Source organism: Lepidochelys olivacea (assembly GCF_965140295.1).
Source record: "Lepidochelys olivacea isolate rLepOli2 genome assembly, chromosome: 2".
Taxonomy (NCBI): Eukaryota; Metazoa; Chordata; order Testudines; family Cheloniidae; genus Lepidochelys; species Lepidochelys olivacea.
Genome location: NC_140412.1, coordinates 27,615,049 through 27,639,444, shown reverse-complemented (window position 1 = coordinate 27,639,444; position 24,396 = coordinate 27,615,049).

The window sequence follows — 24,396 nt, the reverse complement described above, 5'->3', positions numbered from 1 at the left end:
TTGCATTAGCTGAAAAGGACTGGAGCTGTCCAATGGCCAAAATTATTCTAACTTCAAATTATTCTAACGGTTAGTCTCGTGGCTGGAGCACCAACAGTGTACTTCACAGAGAGTGATTTTATATATTTATAAGGATAATTTTTTATTAAAATGTCTATTAATCTTTTCCATCAATATAATTGTAACTTTGTCAAGTCAAACAACATTTATGGCTAAAGCAAATAAAACAGTGGTAATATTTTATTCAAAGCAATGTGTACTTTTTGAAAAAGACAAATTACGTTATTGGCCATAGGAAGACAAGTAGTAAAATAAAAAAAAAAATGACGACAAACCCTCTAGTGTATTTAGGGCTGGAATCTCAGGTGCACCCAAGGGTGCAGCTGAATAGGGGGGTGCAAAGGAGCCCTTTGTTTCTCTCCACCACTAATCAAGGATGGTTCTGCACCAGTCCAGTTCTCCACAAATTAGAGAAGCCTAAAGGCTGCTTTGAACTACACCAGCTGCCAACAGTGCCTAGCATCCTGGGATTGCCATGCTCCTTTGACCTAACTCATGGCTCCTGTGTCAGGAGCTGGGATCAAGATCATGCAGGAGTTAATGTGGTGGTTCTAGCAAAGGGTTTTCCAGCAAAGAGCGAATCCATCACCCATTAGTTAAACAATCTTTAGGGCAGCTTTGTGTGAGATGCCAGTGCAAAGCTGACCTAACAGAATCAGGAACTGGGCCTTTAGAGTCCAGACGTGAGTCAAATAAATAGCAGTGACCTTTACTAAGAATAAGAGATTAATTCCAATAAATTCAACTGACCCTTTAATTGCCAGTGTTGTCAATATTTGATGTCATATTGAAGTCTGATTCCAAAAGCTATACGTATCAGGTATTATGTTGTAAACATTACAACATTAGAACAAACTTTCACTGGCTGACCATTCCTTGAGGACAGGCCACTATTGCAAGTTTTTGCAGAAGGAATTGCTATATGCAAATTAGTTCTTCCACAGATGCCACATAGATCACAAAGCTACAATAGAAAACAGTTAGGAAGAGGTATTTGGAGGTTGGAACACTCTCTGTTACATGTTCATGCTTGTATGATGAATAATAATTTCAATGATCAAGACCTGCCTGCCTGAGTGCATTTATTATATTTTTGTTATTATTTATATTTCAGTAGCACTTACGAGCCCCAATCATGGACCTGGTTTAAATGCCCAGTTCTTTTCTATCTATCACATCTTTCTGTGACTAAACTGCTTATTTCTTAATAAAGAAGAACCCAGTACTCTGGATTTACAAATGACACAGACACTACTTTAAAACACACGGCCAATTAGCTTATAACTCCTTCCATAGACACCCTGCATGACATTGTGGAATGTGGCATAACCTGAACATGCTGCATTACGTCACAGAATTAAATACTGTAATTGCAGGTAGAAAACGGTAATTATCTTTGGATTGTGAATATTTTGACACCACCTGCAATAAAGAGGAATGTTGCTGCTTTTGTAGTAGTATACTGCATCTATTGTTAGAAAGCCATTTTATATCTAGCCACTGGAAACATAAAAACAAAAACCCAGGCCAACTAAAACAATCATAGTAATCCACTTCCAATCAGAGGGCCCAATCCTGGGCTATTGAACTCAATGGGACTTTTCCATGGACTTGAATTGGAGCAGCAGTGGGTTCTGTGGTTTTCAACAGACTGGCACTCAGCCATAGTAACATACCATATTACTGATCATTCCCTAGTCTGCTTAATGTTTTCTCTTCCTTTGATTTCTTTCAGGCTTTGTTTGGTTCAAATCCTTTTAAAACCATGGTAACTCTCTTGGCAGCCTTCACATCTTTTTTTTTTTTACTTTTTATTTGTACTTAATACTGCTTCGCAGAGAGGGCAAAAGATTGGGAGAATGAGAAAGAAGGCAATGGATCTTCCCTGTCTGCCTGTACAAAGGTAGGTTAGTTTAACTTTGCTGTGGACCATTCATTACTGCCCCATCAGGATCTGATAACCCACTGGACAGCTGTCAGAATATCAGATAGGATCCTTATGTTTTCCTCCCTCTAATTTACAAGATCTGACCAGCAAACACCTAAGTAGAAACTTGGTTTACTTTTTCTGAGTACTTGCTGTTCTGAGAGCACACTCAATTCCGATATTCCATCCTATCTAGAAGCATATACTGTACCCATCACCATGGTATCTGGGCTCTTAGAAGGTGTGAAACTACTATTTTGCCCTTTATGAATTATTGCTTATGAAAACAGGTAACTTCACAAAAATTTAAGAGAAACTGAGAATTCAGTCCAAGGCAAAATTTCCCCGCGTGTGCCCGAAAGAACGGAGGTTTTTGTCATGGGTAAAACCTCACATGTCTTGCCAGACAGTAGAATTTTTCTGTTGAAAAAACTGATAGAATGTTGTCCTGGAAGAATGTTCGTTCGTTCGTTCGTTCGTTCTTTTTCTTTCTTTCTTTCTTTCTTTCTTTCTAAGATTTTGCCCAGCTTTCCTCAGCTTTGTCACTCTCTGTAGCAGTTACTGTGTCCTACAAATTTGACACAAATTAATCTTTTCCCATAAATACTCTTAGTAATCGTTTTTAACAAGATAAGCAAGGGGTGAGGCGTAGTATTTTGGCTGGTTTTTAATTTTTTTGGTGTGAATTGTAAAGCAAAAGGTGCACATTTGTAATTTTATAGCTCTATAGAAAACCTGTATTTTTACTTTTTTGTACCTCAGTAGCACCTGGAAGCACCAATTACAATTGGGCAGCATTGTGCTAGGTGCTGTACAAACAGACAGAGACATAAACCCCATCTCAAAGAGTTTATCATCCAAATAAAGGATAGGAGTAAGGAAGTACTCTTACTCCCATTTTGCAGGTAGAGAATTAAGGCACAGAGAGATTAAGGTTCAGATCCTCAAATGTTTGTAGGCACCCAATTCGCATTGAAATCAAAGTTCAGAGTCACACAGGAAGCCTGTAGCAGAGCAGGGAATAAAACCCAGATCTTCTGAGTACCAATCTAGTGCTTTAATTACCAGACCATCCATACTTAAAAACTGGGCTAAATTATCTTTAAGGTTTCTTCAAATATTCCTTGTGCATCATATTGTGTCCTGAATCATGAACACACAAGAGGAAGGTGAGTGAATTCCCAAGGATGAGAACCTGCCTACAGGAGAGCAAATTAACCCTAAGAGTCAAACCAAAACCATAACATTCAGAGTAAAGGATGAAATTGCTTTGAGCCCACTCTGTTATTACTCAACACTGGAGAAGTCTTCAGTATACTGGATGATTTGCATAATGCTGTGACATCTGGCCACACTGTCACCTTAAGCACAACCTTACTCTGAATTTGCTGGCTTTCATTCATTAAAGACAGTATTTTCATATTGTAAAATAGTTTTTCGGGTGTGATTTTCCTCTGGGCAGTCTATTTCGAGAAACAAAGTGGAATAGGAGAGGATAAGTGGCGCAGCTCTTCCATACACTAGTCTTTCACCTGTAGAGATCCTGGCTTTGTTGAACTTTCACTTACGCCAGTGGTAATCTGGAGTAATTCCAGTGAAGTCAATAAAGTCATACAGGGGTACAACCAGTGTAAGTAAAGGCAGAATTGGGCCTCTGTATTCCAATCCTGGCTCAACTTACATGCCACACAGTGTGACTAAGGCTTGTGGCTTTGGGGTTGAGTGAGTGATTAATGATTATTTGACACTCCTATGAGTTATATTTTAAAACTAAGGAGAAACTATTCTTTGCCCATTTATAAAACAGATAGTTTGTCATGTACAAGAGCATATGGTCTGTGGGCCTGATCCCACTCCCATTTGTTTCAGTGGGAGTAGGATGAGGCCTTATACAATGGAAAATCTCATACAGTTTTGTAAGCAGTCACTGCACACACAATGATCTTAAGCTTTGGGAGTTTTGTTCCAATGCTTTTTATGATTTGCCTTGGAAAAGCCACTCTACCTGTTTGATAAACTATACAGCACCTCGCAACTCAGGCTAATTGTTGCAATGAATTTTTCTTTATGCTTGCTCTAGTAAAAATCTCTCTTGTTTAAGCACAACAGGTTTAGGTGTAATTAAATATGTTGCTCAGTGAAGCATCAGTTTTAAAAATTAATGAATGGCAGCTCTGGTGAGACCTCCCTATGTAACAGTTTTTACTCCAGAACACAGCCCTGAAGTGTGTTTGGGAAGTTACAAACAATTAGTTGCACTTTTGTTTTGGAAGCATTTTTAAAAATAACAAGGTACCTCTTCCCCGAAATTTATAAGATAGATTTGAGCCCTTTATGGAACAGAGACCAGTTTAAATTATCCAAATGCCAAATCCTCCTCACATTGGCATTAGGGTAAATGTGGAGTCACTCCATAGATCTCTATGGGATAGATTCTGATCTCATTTACACTAGTGTAAATCTAGATTGTATTCTCCCCAGCATGTGTACGTCCCTCCCAACTATATACATATCAAGTGCAGGACAGTCTTCCTGGACATGATTTTCCTCACTTCCATTAATGAAAAATCAGGAGTAACTGCACTGAAGTCAACGGGGTTACATAAATATAAACTGTATACATTAGGCAGGCTGAGTCCCCTCTTACACAGATTTTCTTACTACGGCATAATATAACAGAACTGTGGTCCCTTCCCAGACAGGCTGGGAAGAGAATGTGAGGAAGCTGCACTGCTTCTTCACATGCTGTACCCAATCTGTGAATAAACAGAGAACTGTTCATCACCAGGGCTGTTAATTTGGCCTCTTTCATGAGCACTACATTCACTACAACATAATGGTAAAAAATACAAAGGTAACTAAGGAGAATGTATTGAGCCAGTCAGACTAAAGTTAGTAACATTCATTTAGTAATAAGATTTAAGATTTGACTCAGCCAAGCCACCACCCTGTAAACATCTGGATTTTCCAGTATGTTCAGTCCTCCGAGTGTTTATTTATAAAACTCTTCAGGAGAGGGGCTCTCTTTATTTGGGTGCTCTGTGTAGCACTCGTGGCTCCCTTCTGAGATTAGGAAGGGAGAAGATGAGGGGTGTATTCAATGTCTGCTTTATGAAATGTTGACACTACCTCAAAAAGTGCAGGATTTAAAACTATAAATGCACATGCTTTTGACTTGGTTAAGGGACACTAAGAACATTTGAATGGACAGTCTATAGCTCAGGCGAAAAAGAAAGGTTTCAGAGTAGCAGCCGTGTTAGTCTGTATCCGCAAAAAGAAAAGGAGACTTGTGGCACCTTAGAGACTAACAAATTTATTTGAGCATAAACTTTTGTGAGTTGAACCTATTCATAAACTGCTAACCTACACCGACTCCATCACAAGCACTGCGCATACAATCCATGCTTAACAAATAATAATAATATTTTAAATGTGTAAAGCACATTATAAGTACGCTTAAACACTATGCAGAAGTACTGCAATGCCTTATGACATGCTCTGAATTTTTGTTTCATTGTTACCTATCTTAGGCATAGCCATACAAATTAGCACACAGAGATAAATTTGGAACAGATACGCATGGGATTTAACTAAGGGCTTGCAATAGGAGTGCAGTTCTCCATTTGCTAGGCCACTTACATTCTGAATAGTTGGCTGACTTTATGCAAGCCTAATATGTACGTAGACTCATCAATGTCAATGGAATATTTAGCACATTTCTTTCCAAGGTGTTAGCCTGAACCAAAGGGACTTCATCTCAGAAAACAATATCACATTTAAAAATAAGCTCTGTTATTAAACTAATTGTTCAAATTGCCTTACAGGATTCTCAAAGTTAAGACCTACTGGATGATTTTTAGCTAAGATCCTTGTGTTAGAAATAATATCACCCCTCACCCTCAAAAGGAGCCCAAGTATAAATTCATTTTAAATCTGTAACTTTTAAACCCTCAAAGCACAGAACTTCAGATAGGAATGAAAATCCTGGACTATATATTTGGACTTTTTCATTCTGTTGAGAAAGAAAAAAAGAAAAGTATATTATTTCTTTTTTCAAAATACTAATACTCAGCGTTAAGGCAAGACCATCAGCCTGTACTTTTAGTCTTACTTGTAAATTGCTTTGCTTATCTAGGCTCAAGGTCAGACTCTCAAGGGAATGTTGGGTTGTAATGAGGCATGATCCATGGCAAATACCCTTGAGCTGGCTTCCCATCTAAAATGCTGCCTTTCCTATTCACAGTCATGACCACTGGGACTATTTAAGTGGTTGCCCATGAGAAAGGGAGGAGGGCTGTGCTGTAATACCAGTGGAACAGAATAGTAGTAGAGTCATAGGCTATGCCGGCAATGCTCTTGGCTCCTCAGAGCGTATCCCACCAGCAAGAAAGAGCTAATTGGAAACATGAGGCACTTCAGGCACTACTTCTGGGAAAGAAGTTCATCCCTTAGATGGGATCCTGAGAAGGCAGCCTACCTTTGACATTTGGAAGGTCAGCCAGCTCAGTGACTGAAGAAACTGTCACAATTTCCTCCATGCGCACAGGTGTAGAAGGTGCAACAGGCAATGGAATAGGTGTAGTTTTTATCTGGATTGGCCAGGGGACAAGGTTTAGCTCAGAGCTCAATTTTTAAATGGATGAGACCTATGAGCAGCAAACTTCCTAAGTGTCAATGCTGAAGCTAAAATAAGATGGCCTTATAACTATGCTACTTACTGTATGTCGCTTTACTGAGCTCTGTACACGAGGAGACCCTACACTCCTGGCACCAAACCCACCAGCCACAGTGTTACTAACACACTGTTGACTGGACATTGAGGCAGTCACAAAAAACCTATGGGCCAGCACTGAAGCTAATGCTTGAAACTGATGACTCTTGACCATTGCATTTTTAAGCCCTATTTTAGCTTCTAAAGTCAGGTTAAGAGGTCACCCCTTCAGAGGAAAATATAAGGCCTGATAGAAGCTCTGAGCTTTTTATTGTGGGGGGGGAGGGGTTTACTGTGGGGGGAGGGGTCTAAGATACATATTGAGCTTCCTCAGTCTTTAAGAAGAACTGATTGAAGAACAGGAGCATTCAATATTTAGCAAAGCCATCTTTTTTCCCAAATGTTTATTCAGGCATTTGAGTCACATATATTCTAGCAAAGAGTAAAACCATCATTTTAAACCATCTGCATTAATATTACTTCCTCTTGCAAATAATCAGGTTTCACTACATGTCATGATATTGCCAGGTCCCCAGATGTCCATACAGTGTTTCATTAAAAATAGAATAAACCAAGATCCATTTTTTTTTTAAAAAATCACTTTACAAATCTTTATACAAAGCAAAAAAAAAAAAGCCCCTTTTTATTTCTTTTGCAGGTCACTTTTAAATTTGACATATTTAAAATAAACAAAGAACATATTATTTTTAGTTTCTGTAAGGTAAGCAGGGTACAAACTGTTTGGAATCTATTTTGGTTCAAGCCCATCTCTTCATAAAAGATTTCTGAGTCATTTTCAGTGGAAATAAAAACACTTATCCCGTCACAGGGATTACATTTGTAAGGGGAATGTTGAACTGCCAGGACTGATCTAATTCTGATAAAAACAAATGTTGGTGTGAATTTATGGACCTAAACCACAGCACAAATCTGACATAGTTTTGCCCAAGAGGTAGTTCTGAAGTCAGAGGAGATCCAACCCAGTGACTGAATAAATATAAAGTCTGATTTACTTTACAGATCAGAGCTAAGGTATGTTGACAGATCAGTGCAGTGATGCACCATACCAACTTTGTCTGTGCACACATACAGAAAATATGACTTGGGAATTAAGCAGAAAGCAGCCCTCATCAGCTAGAAACTCCAATGTAGACTGTCACAGTCATTCATTCACACCGCACTGGAAAACTCTTTTTCTAATGGATTCCATGCTTTTTTGGTTGTTGTTTCTTTTTTAAGTGCCAATGGATTCTTGGCTCCATTTGAGTCTTAGTGAAATAATAAATCTTTTCTGGAGATTTGAGTTCTCTTTCTAAAATTTTCAGAAGTTTTTATGACTAGGTGTAATTTGGAAAACAAAATGAATCCCATACTGGAGTGACACCTTATGGCCATGTTCCATGCATTCATTAAAGCAGTTGGAGTATATAAGAATCTTTTGATTTCTGTACAGCATGGAACTTCAAGAACGACAGTGACTGTGCATGGTTTGCTGAGGCTTTAAGGTCTGGGACATTTTGTGTGTCAGAGGACAAGAGTTGGAAACAGTGGCAGCTGGAGTTCGTTAGAGATGGATTTCAGGACAATGTTGAGCTGGATATGGTTTATAAACCAGGATGCCCTCTCACTGCACTCACTTGTTTGTCATTCTGGTCTAAATAAGGTTATCGCAGATAAATGAGAAGGCACAAATGGCTGCCTGGGGTTTGGGAGAGTTAACAAGAAAATCACTGGGGACAAGGATGGGATCCTTTGGGTGATATCCTTTGAAACAGCCAAGTGATTGGTGAAGTAGCAGTGAGGAAGAAGTCTAAAAAGAAGAAGAAATTAAAAATAAAGATAGAAAGGTGAAGATTGTGCATGTAAAAAAGCTGCAACAGTGACACTAAAGAGTGTTGAAAGAAAAAAAACATTTTCATAGATTCATAGTAAGGTCAGAAGGGACCATTAAATATCCAATCTGATCTGTATAACACAGGCCATAGAACTCCACCCAGTTAATCTTGTACTCAGTCCAATAATTTTGGCTTATGTAAATTTCTTTTTTACTAATTGAATCATTTTTCTTACTGGTTCAAAGTGAGCCCCTTGTTGTCTTGGAAGGCTTGTGTTTGTTTAACCTCAAAAACTGGGTGAATGAGGATTTGTCTGAAGTGTTTAAAAAAACACTGTGTACCCCAACCCCAAAGACCTTGCTAAGAGATATAACTTTCACACAGGAAACTTTCTGGCTGCCCACAATCTGCCATTTCAGTAGCTGTCTGAGGGAGTCCCCCAGGAACCATTTTGCATTTGGAATCAGAAATCCTGAACTCAGAGAGAGAAAAGCATTGTTCACAGAATAAGGAACTTATTATGGAAGGACTGTGTGTCTGAGTCCACCAAGAGGAACATCTTGCAAGTCAAGAGAGCACCTCTGCTTTCCTATGATATGACTAAGGGAGGCTTGGTCCAGAGGCAAGAAAGACTGGAATCATTACACCCAACAAGATAACAGTAAATTGGGGGAACTATTTTTTCATTGTTTGGAATCATCTTATTAACCAGAGTAATATTTATACAATATCTGAAGTGCAGAAGATGAGGTATGAAAGGTGTTTAGTGCTCATTGTGCACCACAAGAGAGAAAAGAATTCAGCACAAGAGAGTATTTTGCCAGACTACGTGGAGCACCACAGCAAGTCTGTGGATACGGAAGGATCCTTTCCAAAATCTGAGCCTGTCCATAACGGAATGGCTTGCAATTAATCCCATGTTTCAGAATTATTTATACCGCAGAATAAATGGGACTCAAATGTTCCATAGTAGTTTAAATAGTGGAAATGAGATGGAAATTGCTACAGGTGCTGCATTCAGTACTGAGTATTCAGTTTCTGAAGAAATTTACGAACAAAAAATAGCATCTGTTAAATAAGAAGAAACTGATGTAATATTGAAAAGAAGGAAATAGAGGTTTAAGGATGCCTGCAGGTCAAGTCTGCTCTTTGTTGTTGCCGCCATTCATTGTTTTGGAAGGAAATAGTCCTTCTCTAACTGGTAAACATGGCTTCAGAGAAAGTTCTATTGGAGTACATGTTAGATCAGGTGATGAAAATAAAAGAAAAGAATTACATCTGCTTTTGATATGTACTGGGGCTAGTGAACGTGATAACAATAGAGCTGGACAAACAATTGTTTTTTTTGATTCTCTGGCAATTCCAAAAAGAGAATTGTTTTTGGTTAAAATGAAAATAATTTTTTTTCAGAATTTTTGACAAATCAAAAAGTAAAAAATAAAAATAATTTCAGATCAAATGAACAATTTTGTTTGACCTGAAACTAAACATTTTCTTTTGATGTAGTGCATTTTTTGAAGTGTTTTCATATTTTAAAATAAAATTAAAGGAAATTTTGAATAAAAAATTCAGTTCAAATTAGAAAAAATGTCAAAAAATGTTTACATTTTTTCAGATTTTTTTGTTTTAGTTTCGGGGTTTGTTTTTCATTTCTGAATGAGGCAATTCAGTGAAATTGGCATAAATTCATGAAATGTTTTGGTGTCAACAAATCTGCATTTCTTGCTGAAAAAAGTTTTGCTTGAAATTTTTTCCCCAGCTCTCCTTTACAATAAAACAGTTAAAGAGTAGTTTAAGAGATCAGACCTAAATTTCTATATGAGGCTTATCTAGTGTCATAAGCTTTGTGAATAACCTGAAAAATTCAAGAAGCAGAGTATAATTTCACCTGCAGAGAAGTGAATGAACAAATTGTGTGTAACATTAAAACAGATGAAAGGGCAATTCAAACTGATAAATAATTGACCACCAGCAGTGCATGGAATATCTTCTTTAGATGGTCTTTCAATTAATGCAAGAAGCAATTCAGATTCATGGAAACTAAGAAAGAACCTACTTGCTTCAGTAATGTACTATTTCTTGTTAGACGCTTCTGACATTAAAAAAGAGAAATTTTGTCCTTATTCCAGTAGGAAAATTAAGTTTCTTCTATCAAGGTACTTATCACCATAGTCTGGGAGTTCCCCACAATCATTAATTGATTTTATCCTCACAACACCTCTGTGACGTCGGGAAGTATTATCACCATTTTACAGATGGGGAACTGAAGCACAGGGTAGATTAAGAGACTTGCCCGAAGTCACAGAGGATCTTAGAATCATAGAATATCAGGGTTGGAAGGGACCTCAGGAGGTCATCTAGTCCAACCCCCTGCTCAAAGCAGGACCAATCCCCAATTAAATCATCCCAGCCAGGGCTTTGACAAGCCTGAGCTGCCGAGCCATTTGGTCCCTAGTCTGTAGCGGTGCATTGGATTCTTCCATCCTAAGTGCAGGACTCTACACTTGTCTTTGTTGAACCTCATCAGATTCTTTTGGCCCAATCCTCCAATTTGTCTAGGTCCCTCTGTAACCTATCCCTACCCTCCAGTGTATCTACCTCTCCTCCCAGTTTAGTGTCATCTGAAAACTTGCTGAGGGTGCAATCCACGCCATCCTCCAGATCATTAATGAAGATACTGAACAAAACCAGCCCTAGGGCCGACCATTGGGGCACTCCATTTGATACTGGCTGCCATCTAGACATGGAGCCATTGATCACTACCCGTTGAGCCCAATGATTTAGTCAGCTTTCTATCCACCTTATAGTCCATTCATCCAGCCCATACGTCTTTAACTTGCTGGCAAGAATACTGTGGGAGACCGTGTCAAAAGCTTTGCTAAAGTCAAGGAACAACACGTCCACTACTTTCCCTTCATCCACAGAGCCAGTTATCTCGTCATAGAAGGCAATTAGATTAGTCAGGCATGACTTGCCCTTGGTGAATCCATGCTGACTGTTCCTGATCACTTTCCTCTCCTCTAAGTGCTTCAGAATTGATTCCTTGAGGACCTGCTCCATGACTTTTCCAGGGACTGAGGTGAGGCTGACTGGCCTGTAGTTCCCAGGATCCTCCTTCTTCCCTTTTTTAAAGATGGGCACTACATTAGCCTTTTTCCAGTTGTCCGGGACGTCCCCCGATCGCCATGAGTTTCCAAAGATAATGGCCAATGGCTCTGCAATCACACCCGCCAACTCCTTTAGCACTCTCGGATGCAACGCATCCGGCCCCATGGAATTGTGCACGTCCAGCTTTTCTAAATAGTCCCGAACCACTTCTTTTTCCACAGAGGGCTGGTCACCTCCTCCCCATGCTGTGCTGCCCCGTGCAGCAGTCTGGGAGCTGACCTTGTTCGTGAAGACAGAGGCAAAAAAAGCATTGAGTACATTAGCTTTTTCCACATCCTCTGTCACTAGGTTGCCTCCCTCATTCAGTAAGGGGCCCACACAGTATCCGAGCGTGTGTTTGCTGGGGGGGCAGTGTGAGAGCCTGAGTGAGTGTCTGATTGGCTGCTGGCCTGCAGGGGGCGGGCAGTAGGGTGTCTGTTTGTTTGCGACAGGGAAGCCTGGCTGTTTAAAAATAGCCAGAGCTTCGCGAACCAGCTGAGCGGCGGAGAACCAGCTGAGCAGCGGGGACAGCAGAGCAGCTCACAGCAGGAGTTTGCCTGGGAGTTCGCCTGGAGGGAGCCCAGTGAGGCTTACGTCTTGCAAACTGCTCTGAGGAAGCTCGAAGTAGGAAGGTGATATGGAAGGGGGGGGTTCAGCTGTTGTGACCTGCACTGGATGTGCCATGTTTGTCTTTCTTCCACAGGACAGAAGCGACTTTGTCTGTACAAAGTGCAAGCTGGTCTCCATATTGGAAGAGAAGATTGAAGGTCTGGAGCAACAGATAACAACCCTGCGTTGGATATGGGAAACTGAGGATTTTCTGGATGAAACTCAGGATAGGCTTCTAGGGGCACAAAGCTCTACAGATATAGAGCAGGTTGCACAGAGGAGCCAAGAGGCCAGTGAAGAAGCTTGGCAACATGTGACCTCCAGAAGAGGTAAGTGGAATGTCCGGGTTCCAGTAACACAGACACAGGTAACTAATCGCTTTCATGTTCTCTCCGCAGGTACCGCTGCGGAGAGTGGACCAGATGATATGTCTGAGGCGAGAAAGCAGAAGGAGACTCCGCTGGTTGGAAGGCATGAGATGCGATGTCCTGAGGTTGGGGGTTCCACGACCACCACTCCCAAGAGGAGAAGGCGGATGCCGGTGGTCGGGGACTCTCTCCTCCGGGGGACTGAGTCATCTATCTGACGCCCTGACCGGGAAAACCGAGAAGTCTGCTGCTTGCCAGGGGCAAAGATTCGCGATGTGACGGAGAGACTGCTGAGACTCATCAAGCCCTCAGATCGCTACCCCTTCCTGCTTCTCCACGTGGGCACCAATGATACTGCCAAGAATGACCTTGAGCAGATCACTGCGGACTATGTGGCTCTAGGAAGAAGGATAAAGGAGTTGGAGGCGCAAGTGGTGTTCTCGTCCATCCTCCCCGTGGAAGGAAAAGGCCTAGGTAGGGAGCGTCGAATCGTGGAAGTCAACGAATGGCTATGCAGGTGGTGTCGGAAAGAAGGCTTTGGTTTCTTTGACCATGGGATGGTGTTCCATGAAGGAGGAGTGCTGGGCAGAGACGGGCTCCATCTTACGAAGAGAGGGAAGAGCATCTTTGCCAGCAGGCTGGCTAACCTAGTGAGGAGGGCTTTAAACTAGGTTCACCGGGGGAAGGAGACCAAAGCCCTGAGGTAAGTGGGAAAGCGGGATACCCGGAGGAAGCACAGGCAGGAATGTCTGTGAGGGGAGGGCTCCTGCCTCATACTGGGAATGAGGGGCGATCAACAGGTTATCTCAAGTGCTTATATACAAATGCACAAAGCCTTGGAAACAAGCAGGGAGAACTGGAGGTCCTGGTGATGTCAAGGAACTATGACGTGATCGGAATAACAGAGACTTGGTGGGATAACTCACATGACTGGAGTACTGTCAGGGATGGTTATAAACTGTTCAGGAAGGACAGGCAGGGCAGAAAAGGTGGGGGAGCAGCCCTGTATGTAAGGGAGCAGTATGACTGCTCAGAGCTCCGGTATGAAACTGCAGAAAAACCTGAGTGTCTCTGGATTAAGTTTAGAAGTGTGTGCAACAAGAGTGATGTAGTGGTGGGAGTCTGCTATAGACCACCGGACCAGGGGGATGAGGTAGATGAGGCTTTCTTCCGGCAGCTCACGGAAGCTACTAGATCGCATGCCCTGATTCTCATGGGTGACTTTAATTTTCCTGATATCTGCTGGGAGAGCAATACAGCGGCGCATAGACAATCCAGGAAGTTTTTGGAAAGCATAGGGGACAATTTCCTGATGCAAGTGCTAGAGGAGCCAACTAGGGGGGGCGCTTTTCTTGACCTGCTGCTCACAAACCGGGTAGAATTAGTGGGGGAAGCAAAAGTGGATGGGAATCTGGGAGGCAGTGACCATGAGTTGGTTGAGTTCAGGATCCTGACGCAGGGAAGAAAGGTAAGCAGCAGGATACGGACCCTGGACTTCAGGAAAGCAGACTTCGACTCCCTCAGGGAACGGATGGCCAGGATCCCCTGGGGGAATAACATGAGGGGAAAGGAGTCCAGGAGAGCTGGCTGTATTTCAAGGAATCCCTGTTGAGGTTACAGGGACAAACCATCCCGATGAGTCGAAAGAATAGTAAATATGGCAGGCGACCAGCTTGGCTTAATGGTGAAATCCTAGCGGATCTTAAACATAAAAAAGAAGCTTACAAGAAGTGGAAGGTTGGACATATGACCAGGGAAGAGTATAAAAATATTGCTCGGGCATGTAGGAATGTTATCAGGAGGGCCAAATCGCACCTGGAGCTGCAGCTAGCCAGAGATGTCAAGAGTAACAAGAAGGGTTTCTTCAGGTATGTTGGCAACAAGAAGAAAGCCAAGGAATGTGTGGGCCCCTTACTGAATGAGGGAGGCAACCTAGTGACAGAGCATGTGGAAAAAGCTAATGTACTCAATGCTTTTTTTGCCTCTGTTTTCACTAACAAGGTCAGCTCCCAGACTGCTGCGCTGGGCATCACAAAATGGGGAAGAGATGGCCAGCCCTCTGTGGAGATAGAGGTGGTTAGGGACTATTTAGAAAAGCTGGACGTGCACAAGTCCATGGGGCCGGACGAGTTGCATCCGAGAGTGCTGAAGGAATTGGCGGCTGTGATTGCAGAGCCATTGGCCATTATCTTTGAAAACTCGTGGCGAACCGGGGAAGTCCCGGATGACTGGAAAAAGGCTAATGTAGTGCCAATCTTTAAAAAAGGGAAGAAGGAGGATCCTGGGAACTACAGGCCAGTCAGCCTCACTTCAGTCCCTGGAAAAATCATGGAGAAGGTCCTCAAAGAATCAATCCTGAAGCACTTGCATAAGAGGAAAGTGATCAGGAACAGCCAGCATGGATTCACCAAGGGAAGGTCATGCCTGACTAATCTAATCGCCTTTTATGATGAGATTACTGGTTCTGTGGATGAAGGGAAAGCAGTGGATGTATTGTTTCTTGACTTTAGCAAAGCTTTTGACATGGTCTCCCACAGTATTCTTGTCAGCAAGTTAAGGAAGTATGGGCTGGATGAATGCACTACAAGGTGGGTAGAAAGCTGGCTAGATTGTCGGGCTCAACGGGTAGTGATCAATGGCTCCATATCTAGTTGGCAGCCGGTATCAAGTGGAGTACCCCAGGGGTCGGTCCTCGGGCCGGTTTTGTTCAATATCTTCATAAATGATCTGGAGGATGGTGTGGATTGCACTCTCAGCAAATTTGCGGATGATACTAAACTGGGAGGAGTGGTAGATACGCTGGAGGGGAGGGATAGGATACAGAAAGACCTAGACAAATTGGAGGATTGGGCCAAAAGAAATCTGATGAGGTTCAATAAGGATAAGTGCAGGGTCCTGCACTTAGGACGGAAGAACCCAATGCACAGCTACAGACTAGGAACCGAATGGCTAGGCAGCAGTTCTGCGGAAAAGGACCTAGGGGTGACAGTGCCCTTGTTGTCAAGAAGGCCAATGGCATTTTGGGATGTATAAGTAGGGGCATAGCGAGCAGATCGAGGGACGTGATCGTCCCCCTCTACTCGACATTGGTGAGGCCTCATCTGGAGTACTGTGTCCAGTTTTGGGCCCCACACTTCAAGAAGGATGTGGATAAATTGGAGAGAGTCCAGCGAAGGGCAACAAAAATGATTAGGGGACTGGAACACATGACTTATGAGGAGAGGCTGAGGGAGCTGGGATTGTTTAGCCTGCAGAAGAGAAGAATGAGGGGGGATTTGATAGCTCCTTTCAACTACCTGAAAGGGGGTTCCAAAGAGGATGGCTCTAGACTGTTCTCAATGGTAGCAAATGACAGAACGAGGAGTAATGGTCTCAAGTTGCAGTGGGGGATGTTTAGATTGGATATTAGGAAAAACTTTTTCACTAAGAGGGTGGTGAAACACTGGAATGCGTTACCTAGGGAGGTGGTAGAATCTCCTTCCTTAGAGGTTTTTAAGGTCAGGCTTGACAAAGCCCTGGCTGGGATGATTTAACTGGGAATTGGTCCTGCTTTGAGCAGGGGGTTGGACTAGATGACCTTCTGGGGTCCCTTCCAACCCTGATATTCTATGATTCTATGATTCACACTTTCCTTGACTTTCTTCTTCTTGCTAACATACCTGAAGAAACCCTTCTTGTTACTCTTAACATCTCTTGCTAGCTGCAACTCCAAATGTGATTTGGCCTTCCTGATTTCACTCCTGCATTCCTGAGCAATATTTTTATACTCATCCCTGGTCATTTGTCCAATCTTCCACTTCTTGCAAGCTTCTTTTTTGTATTTAAGATCAGCAAGGATTTCACTGTTAAGCCAAGCTGGTTGCCTGCCATATTTACTATTCTTTCTACACATCAGGATGGTTTGTCCCTGTAACCTCAATAAAGATTCTTTAAAATACAGCCAGCTCTCCTAGACTCCTTTCCCCCTCATGTTATTCTCCCAGGGGATCTTGCCCATCAGTTCCCTGAGGGAGTCAAAGTCTGCTTTTCTGAAGTCCAGGGTCCGTATTCTGGTGCTTTCCTTTCTTCCTTGTGTCAGGATCCTGAACTCGACTATCTCATGGTCACTGCCTCCCAGGTTCCCATCCACTTTTGCTTCCCCTACTAATTCTTCCCGGTTTGTGAGCAGCAGGTCAAGAAGAGCTCTGCCCCTAGTTGGTTCCTCCAGCCCTTGCAGCAGGAAATTGTCCCCTACATTTTCCAAAAACTTCCTGGATTATCTGTGCACTGCTGTATTGCTCTCCCAGCAGATATCAGGGTGATTGAAGTCTCCCATGAGAACCAGGGTGTGCGATCTAGTAACTTCTGCGAGTTGCCGGAAGAAAGCCTCATCCACCTCATCCCCCTGTTCTGGTAGTCTATTGTAGACTCCCACGACGACATCACCCTTGTTGCTCACACTTCTAAACTTAATCCAGAGACACTCAGGTTTTTCTGCATTCATACTTGAGCTCTGAGCAGTCATACTAATCTCTTACATACAGTGCAACTCCCCCACCTTTTCTGCCCTGCCTGTCCTTCCTGAACAGCTTATATCCATCCATGACAGTACTCCAGTCATGTGAGTTATCCCACCAAGTCTCTGTTATTCCAATCGCAACAAAATTCCTTGACTGTGCCAGGACTTCCAGTTCTCCCTGCTTCTTTCCCAGGCTTCGTGCATTTGTGTATAGGCACTTGAGATAACTCGCTGATCGCCCCTCTTTCTCAGTATGAGGCAGGAGCCCTCCTCTCTCACGTGCTCCTGCTCGTGCTTCCTCCTGGTATCCCACTTCCCCACTTACCTCAGGGCTTTGGTCTCCTTCCCCCGGTGAACCTAGTTTAAGGCCCTCTTCACTAGGTTAGCCAGCCTGCTTGCAAAGATGCTCTTCCCTCTCTTTGTTAGCTGGAGTCCATCTCTGCCTAGCACTCCTCCTTCTTGGAACACCATCCCAAGGTCAAAGAATCCAAAGCTTTCTCTCCGACACCACCTGTGTAGCCATTCAATGACTTCCACGATTCGATGGTCTCTACTCAGGCCTTTTCCTTCGATGAGGAGGATGGACGAGAACACCACTTGAGCCTCAAACTCCTTTATCCTTCTTCCCAGAGCCACGTAGTCTGCAGTGATCCGCTTAAGGTGATTCTTGGCAGTATCATTGGTGCCCACGTGGAGAAGCAGGAATGGGTAGCGATCCGAGGGCTTGATGAGTCTCGGCAGTCTCTCCGTCACATCGCAAATCTTAGCTCCTGGCAAGCAGCAGACTTCTCGGTTTTTCTGGTCAGGGCGGCAGATAGATGACTCCGTCCCCCTGAGTGGACAGTCCCTGACCACCACCACCCGCCTCCTTCTCTTGAGAGCGGTGGTCGTGGAACCCCCAACCCTAGGATAGTGCATCTCATGCCTTCCAATCGGCGGAGTCTCCTTCTGCTCCCTTCCCTCAAACGTATCATCTGGTCCACTCTCCACATTAGTACCTGTGGAGAGAACATGAAAACGGTTACTTGGTATCTGCATTGCTGGTACATGGACGTTCCCCTTTTTTCTTCTGGAGTTCACATGATGCCAAATTTCTTCACCATCCTCCTGTCCCCGATGTGCAGCCTGCTCTGAATATTCAGAACCTTGTGCCCATAGAAGCATATCCTGATGTCTGTCCAGGAAATCTTCAGTTTCTCTTATGTAACGCAGGGTCGATACCTGTTGCTCCAGACCTTGTACCTTCTCTTCCAATATGGAGACCAGCTTGCACTTTGTACAGACAAAGTCACTACTGTTCTGTGAAAGAAAGACAAACATAGCATATCCAGTGCAGGTCACAACAGCTGAACACCCCCCATCCATATTACCTTCCTTCTATGAGCTTCCTCAGGAGTTGTAGTAATTACTCAGAGAATCCGGCAAGATGTAAGCCTCAGTGGGCTCTCCCCAGGCGAACTCCCAGGCAAACTCCTTCTGTTCTCTGCTCAGCTGGTTCGCAGCTGACTGGCTTTTTATACAGTCAGGCCCACTTAAGGCTCACCTGGAACAAAGCACTCTCAGTTCCCGCCCTTTTCAAACCACCAGTCAAGCACATGGTCAAACTGTCCTCACAACAAACACTCAGATACAAACAAACACTCAGATACTCACCAACACAGTCTCCTGAAATCTTCTGAGTTTCAGTCCAGTGTTCTATCCTCTAGAGTCCTAGACCATCATTCCTACTTTTAATTATCAATAGAGAAGATTTGTTTATGATGGAATTGTAGTAACACTACAAATTTTATGTGGTAGGATGATGATTGAATTAAATGAACATCCTCCAAGCATTGTGAAAAAGTAAATTTGGTTAGAAGTTATTTTGACTGCCAGATTTAGACCAACATACTGAAAGAAAAATTAATTCATGTGTCGTCTGTTGCACTCACTGAAACATCCAACAAACTGCTCCATGGACCTGATCCACAGTCCACTGAAGTCAATGCAAAGGCTCCTGCTGACTTCAATGGCCTTTGGGTATGGCTCCAAGTCATACATGCTTGTGGGTTATTGAACCTTGCCAAAACTACATAGAGATTTTGCAGTAAAGAATAAGCAAGTGTACATATATGTACGTGTCATGACCCCACTTTTCCTACAACATGATCTCAGATACTTGCTGACACCACCAAGCTTCTCACTTGGAAATTTTACCTTGGGGAACCCCTCTCTCTGCTTCCTCATTACCAGAACCCTGTCCCAGGTATGGTACGTGTTCTCTGAAGGCCACTACAGAAATTCCCTTTAACAATAACTCCACTCCAGACTGAATTAACAAACTTGTAATTTATTATTTACAATAAAAATCTATGAAGAAACTCTAGTACTGATCATCTATCTATTGCCCACTGTCCTTTTCAAGCCCCAGAAAGTCTTAATTCATATCCCAGTTCAGGCTTCCTTTTCATAAGCCATGGAATCAAATGTTCTCTCAATCTTATCTCACTGCAACCCATCTTCAGTAAGCAAGGAGAAAACCACCTCCACCTGGCAAGTCTCCACACTCATTCTCCACCTATTGCTGAATTTGGGGGAACATGCTGGGGTTGCTCCCAGCAACTCAGTGAGCTCTCACTTGGTCCTTAGGTTTCAAACTACTGTCTCATTTCTGCCCACATATTCTACCTCTCACATACCTCATACCTAAAATAATATAAATGTGACACTTTTAAATAAATAGGAATCCTAACATTCTCCACAGTAAATAGGTAATAAGTGGTACATATGACAAACACTTCTGCTGCTCAGAGATGTACAAAAGAGGTGGGTTGATATGATAGCCTTAATATTTTTGTACATTTGCTTTATATTACTGTAAGGCGCCTAGAGCCTGGGATTGGCACAATAATTAAATTTAAATAAACACATTTAAAAGCTTGATGGTGTTCCAACACATCTTCCAATTTATACATTTCAGTTCTTGGTACTGCAGTACAACTAGAGATCTCTTTGCTTAAGAGAGAGTGTTTACATAAGTAGGAATAGCGACAATAAGAAAAGATTAACATCTCAGCATTCCAAATTGCTATAGTTGCCTTTTCATATTAGAAGGAAACAATTTAACAAAGTACCAGAGTTACTGTCTTCTTCTTAACTGCCTGCTTCTTAACTCCGAGCCATGGACTACATTACAAACATGTTGGTATAATTACATTGCTCAGGGGTGTGGAAAATCACCCCCTCTCATCCCCCCCTTCCCTGAGTGATATAGTTATACCAACCCAAGTCCCAGTGTAGACAGGGCTATGTCAACAGGAGGGCTTCTCCCATTAACATAACTCTCAGAGAGGTGGGATATCTACACCAATGGAAGAAGCTCTCCCATCAGTGAAGGAGCATCTTCACTAAGCGTTACAGCAGCGCAGCTGTGCCACGGCAGTGTTGTAAGTGTAGGCAAGCCCTGAAACACCTAAGCAGTTATGTATGAAATTTTTCCTTTCCATTTATTACTACTGTGTTTCAGGAGTATCTTATTTGCTCATCTATCATTGTTCTATCAGCTGTGGATCTCTCACATGTTTTGTTTCTGGCCAGCTTAGATTTAGGGGACAAGCTAGTGTCTATTTCATTTTCAGTGGGTGCTGGATCAGTTCTACAAAACGCACTCCTTTCATGAACCCTATATACAGCTTAGTCTTCCTTTAAAAACAAAACAAACAAACAAACAAACAGAACTGTTGATAAACAAAGAAAAGAGAAACCTTCCTTAACATTGTTTACCCAGCACCCAGAAACCTGCTTGTGACTCAGAGGCTCATTGGTGTTGCACCTCTCTCTGCCAGCAACTCTTGTCAGGCCTGACATACTCATTACACCTAATACACGGTTGTCATAATGAATGCCCAAAAGATGGCATGTAATATATCATTGGAAAACAAATAACACACTGATTATTAATACTACTTCATAGAAATCACAGAAACGTGGGACTAGAAGGGATCTTGACGGGTCATCTCATTCATTCCTCTGCATTGAGGCAGGAGTCTGCACTATCTAGATCAGTGGTTCCCAAACTTGTTCCGCTGCTTGTGCAGGGAAAGCCCCTGCCAGGCCGGGCTGGTTTGTTTACCTGCTGCGTCCGCAGGTTTGGCCGATCGCGGCTCCCAGTGGCCGCGGTTCGCTGCTCCAGGCCAATGGGAGCTGCTGGAAGCGGCAGCCAGTATGTCCCTCATCCCTCGAACCTGTGGATGCGGCAGGTAAACAAACTGTCCTGACCCGGCAGGGGCTCTTCCTGCACAAGCGGAGGAACAAGTTTGGGAACCACTGATCTAGATCATCCTTGACAGGTGTTTGTCTAACCTGTTCTTAAAAATCTCCAATGATGGATCTTCCACAACCTCCCTAAGTAATTTGTTCCATTGCTTAAGTACCCTGACTGTTAGAAAAATTTTCCTAATGTCTAACCTAAGTCTCCCTTACTGCAATTTAAGCCCATTGTTTCTTGTCCTGTTCTGTTCTCTGTGGTTATGGAGAACAATTTATCATCCTCCTCTTTATAACAACCTTTCACATACTTGAAGACTGTTATTATGTCCCTCCTCAGTCTTCTTTTCTCCAGACTCAACAAACCCAGATTTTTCAGTCTTTCCTCATGTTTTCAAGACCTTTAATCATTTTTGTTGCTCTCCTCTGTACTCTCTCCAATTTGTCAACATCTTTCTCAAAGAGTGGTGCCCAAAACTGGAAACACTACTCCAGTTGAGGCCTTATCAGTGCTAAGTAGAGTGGAAGAATTACTTCTTGTGTCTTGCTTACAACACTGTTACTTATCACCTTATTATTTTCTAGGTGCTTACAACATGTTTGATTATTTGCTCCCTTATCTTTCTGGGTATTCAAGTTAAGCTGACTGGTCTATAATTCCTTGGGTTGCTTTTATTCCCCTTTTTATAAATAGATACTATATTTGTCTTTTCCAGTCCTCTGGGATCTCTCCTATCCTCCACGAGTTCTGGAAGATATTTGTTAATGGCTCAGACATTTCTTCAGCTAGTTCCTTAAGTATTCTAGGATGTATTTCATGGGGCCCTGCTGACTTGAAGACATTTAACTTGTCTAAGTAATTCTTAACTTCTTCTTCCCCTATTTTAGCCTCAGGTTATACCCCATTTACACTCATCTTCCACTATGTTAATAGTCTGATTACTGCTAACCTTTTTTGCTGAAAACTGAAACAAAAAAAGCATTTAACAATATAGGCATTGCTGCGTTTTTTTTGTTATTGTCATTTAGGAATAGTCCTACCCTGTCTTTGGTCTTTTTCCTGCTTCTAATACATTTGTAAAGTGTTTTCTTGTTATCCATTATGTCCCTAGCTAGTTTAATCTTATTTGTGCCCCGGCCTTTCTAATTTTGTCCCTGTTTTACATGATGTATGTATGGTGTGTGCATAAAGAGTTATACATATGTGCTAGAATTATGTTATGAAAATATGTTTGGCAAGCAATGCATAAGCACAGTCTGCCTTTGACAAAGGAATGAGTGTTTTCTTGTCTGACCAGCCTGGTTGTCAGGCAGAGACAATGAATGTATATTAACATAGCAGGTAAACAAAGCCATCAAACTAGTGAGTTATCTATGAAGACATCATGTCTGAACCTCAAATGATAAGCAAATGAATCAACTTATAAAAGTGTATCGGGTGTGGTCTTTTATGAAAACCTGTGACTCACTGGTGATTAATAGCATTGTGAAATGTACGCATTAACACTATATGAAGAATTATGGATTCTCAGTGATATTATGCTTTAAAGTCTCTGATCAAACACAGGGAGAAACAGGTTCTCTCTCAGACAGGAGGGAAGGCAGCTATTTACCTGTCTCCAGTATAAATTAAGCAGCATGGAATCAAAACAACGGAAGCCCTTTTTACCTATGAATCAGCAGGGGGCAAGACTGCACTCCCAGGAAACCTCCCTGCCTCTTGAACTTTGAAAAGACAGCCCGGTGTCTATACCCCAGCAGGAGACAAAGCTTTGCCTGGGCTTACTTTTCAAAGAATTTCAAATGTTTACTGCGCTTGATGGATTCAAAGGGCCAGAGCTCCTGAAATTGCAGAACACTGGAACCTTCAGCTAAGGGGTTGAACGCTCTGAAAATTCAGTTTACGTGAGAAACCTGCTTTACGCAAGGACTGTAACTTGCTAAAATTAAGTTTTAGTCTTAGAAGTGTATTTTACTTTTGTTTGCTTGTGACTCTATCTTTATTCCTTCTCCTTGATATCACTTAATCCTGTGACTTCTTGTTTAATAAATTTGTTTCACTGTTCCTATAAAGCAATTTAGAGATGTGTTTGATGGGAAGGGTGTGTTTACTCCAGATAATAAGCTCTTTAGAAGAGCAGCAAACTCAGTAGCTTCTGTGAGTGTTCAGTGTGAGGGCTGGACACCTCAGGGAAAATTTCAGACTGTGACAGGATTGGGGTCACTCTGCAAAAAGAAACTGGGCAGTGGAAGCCAGGGTTTGACCTGCATGCTTGTATGTGGGCTGTTGGTATCAGGGCTGTGAGCCACTGCACCACAGCATTTAAGACACCCAGAGCTGCAGGGCAGGTAGCAACACAACCCCTTACTGGTCTGCATTGAACCCCAGAACATCACAGTGCTAGATGCTTTAGACAGCACAGTGAAATCCAAGCTCCACTGAAGTCAACTGTAAAGCTGCCATTGAATTTAATGAGGTCAATATTTGGTCCCTGTTCCAAAGAGCTTACAAACTAATTTTAGAAAGGCATAGAGAGTGAGAGGAATAAATGCTTAGGGAGACTACCATAATAAGATTATGCTATTACTCACGTTTGACATGTATGGAGGGGAATAATTCAGGCTGCTCCTGTCAGCCCATAACCCCAAGAAAGGCTGGAGGTAGTCTTGGAATTTAACTACCTGTACAGCCAGTTTCCTGCTGCTTGTACTCCTATGCTATCCAGCTGCCTACCCTCCTAATTACTGGTGGCCACAATTGCAGAAGAGCATAGGAGGAGCAACTATGGAATTAGTGAGGGGACCTGGATAACATCTGGAAGGAACATTACTGGGAAGCAAAAAGCTGAGGGGAAAAAATCCTTCTTATTCCCCAAGTGGTTGCATTTATGTTCAGGAAGGATGCAAATGAGCAGAGGGTGGTGATTGGCAAACAGGGGGCACTTCACGCATAGAGGAAACATGGAAAAAGACATAGAGCTAGGCAGGGGAGGCTC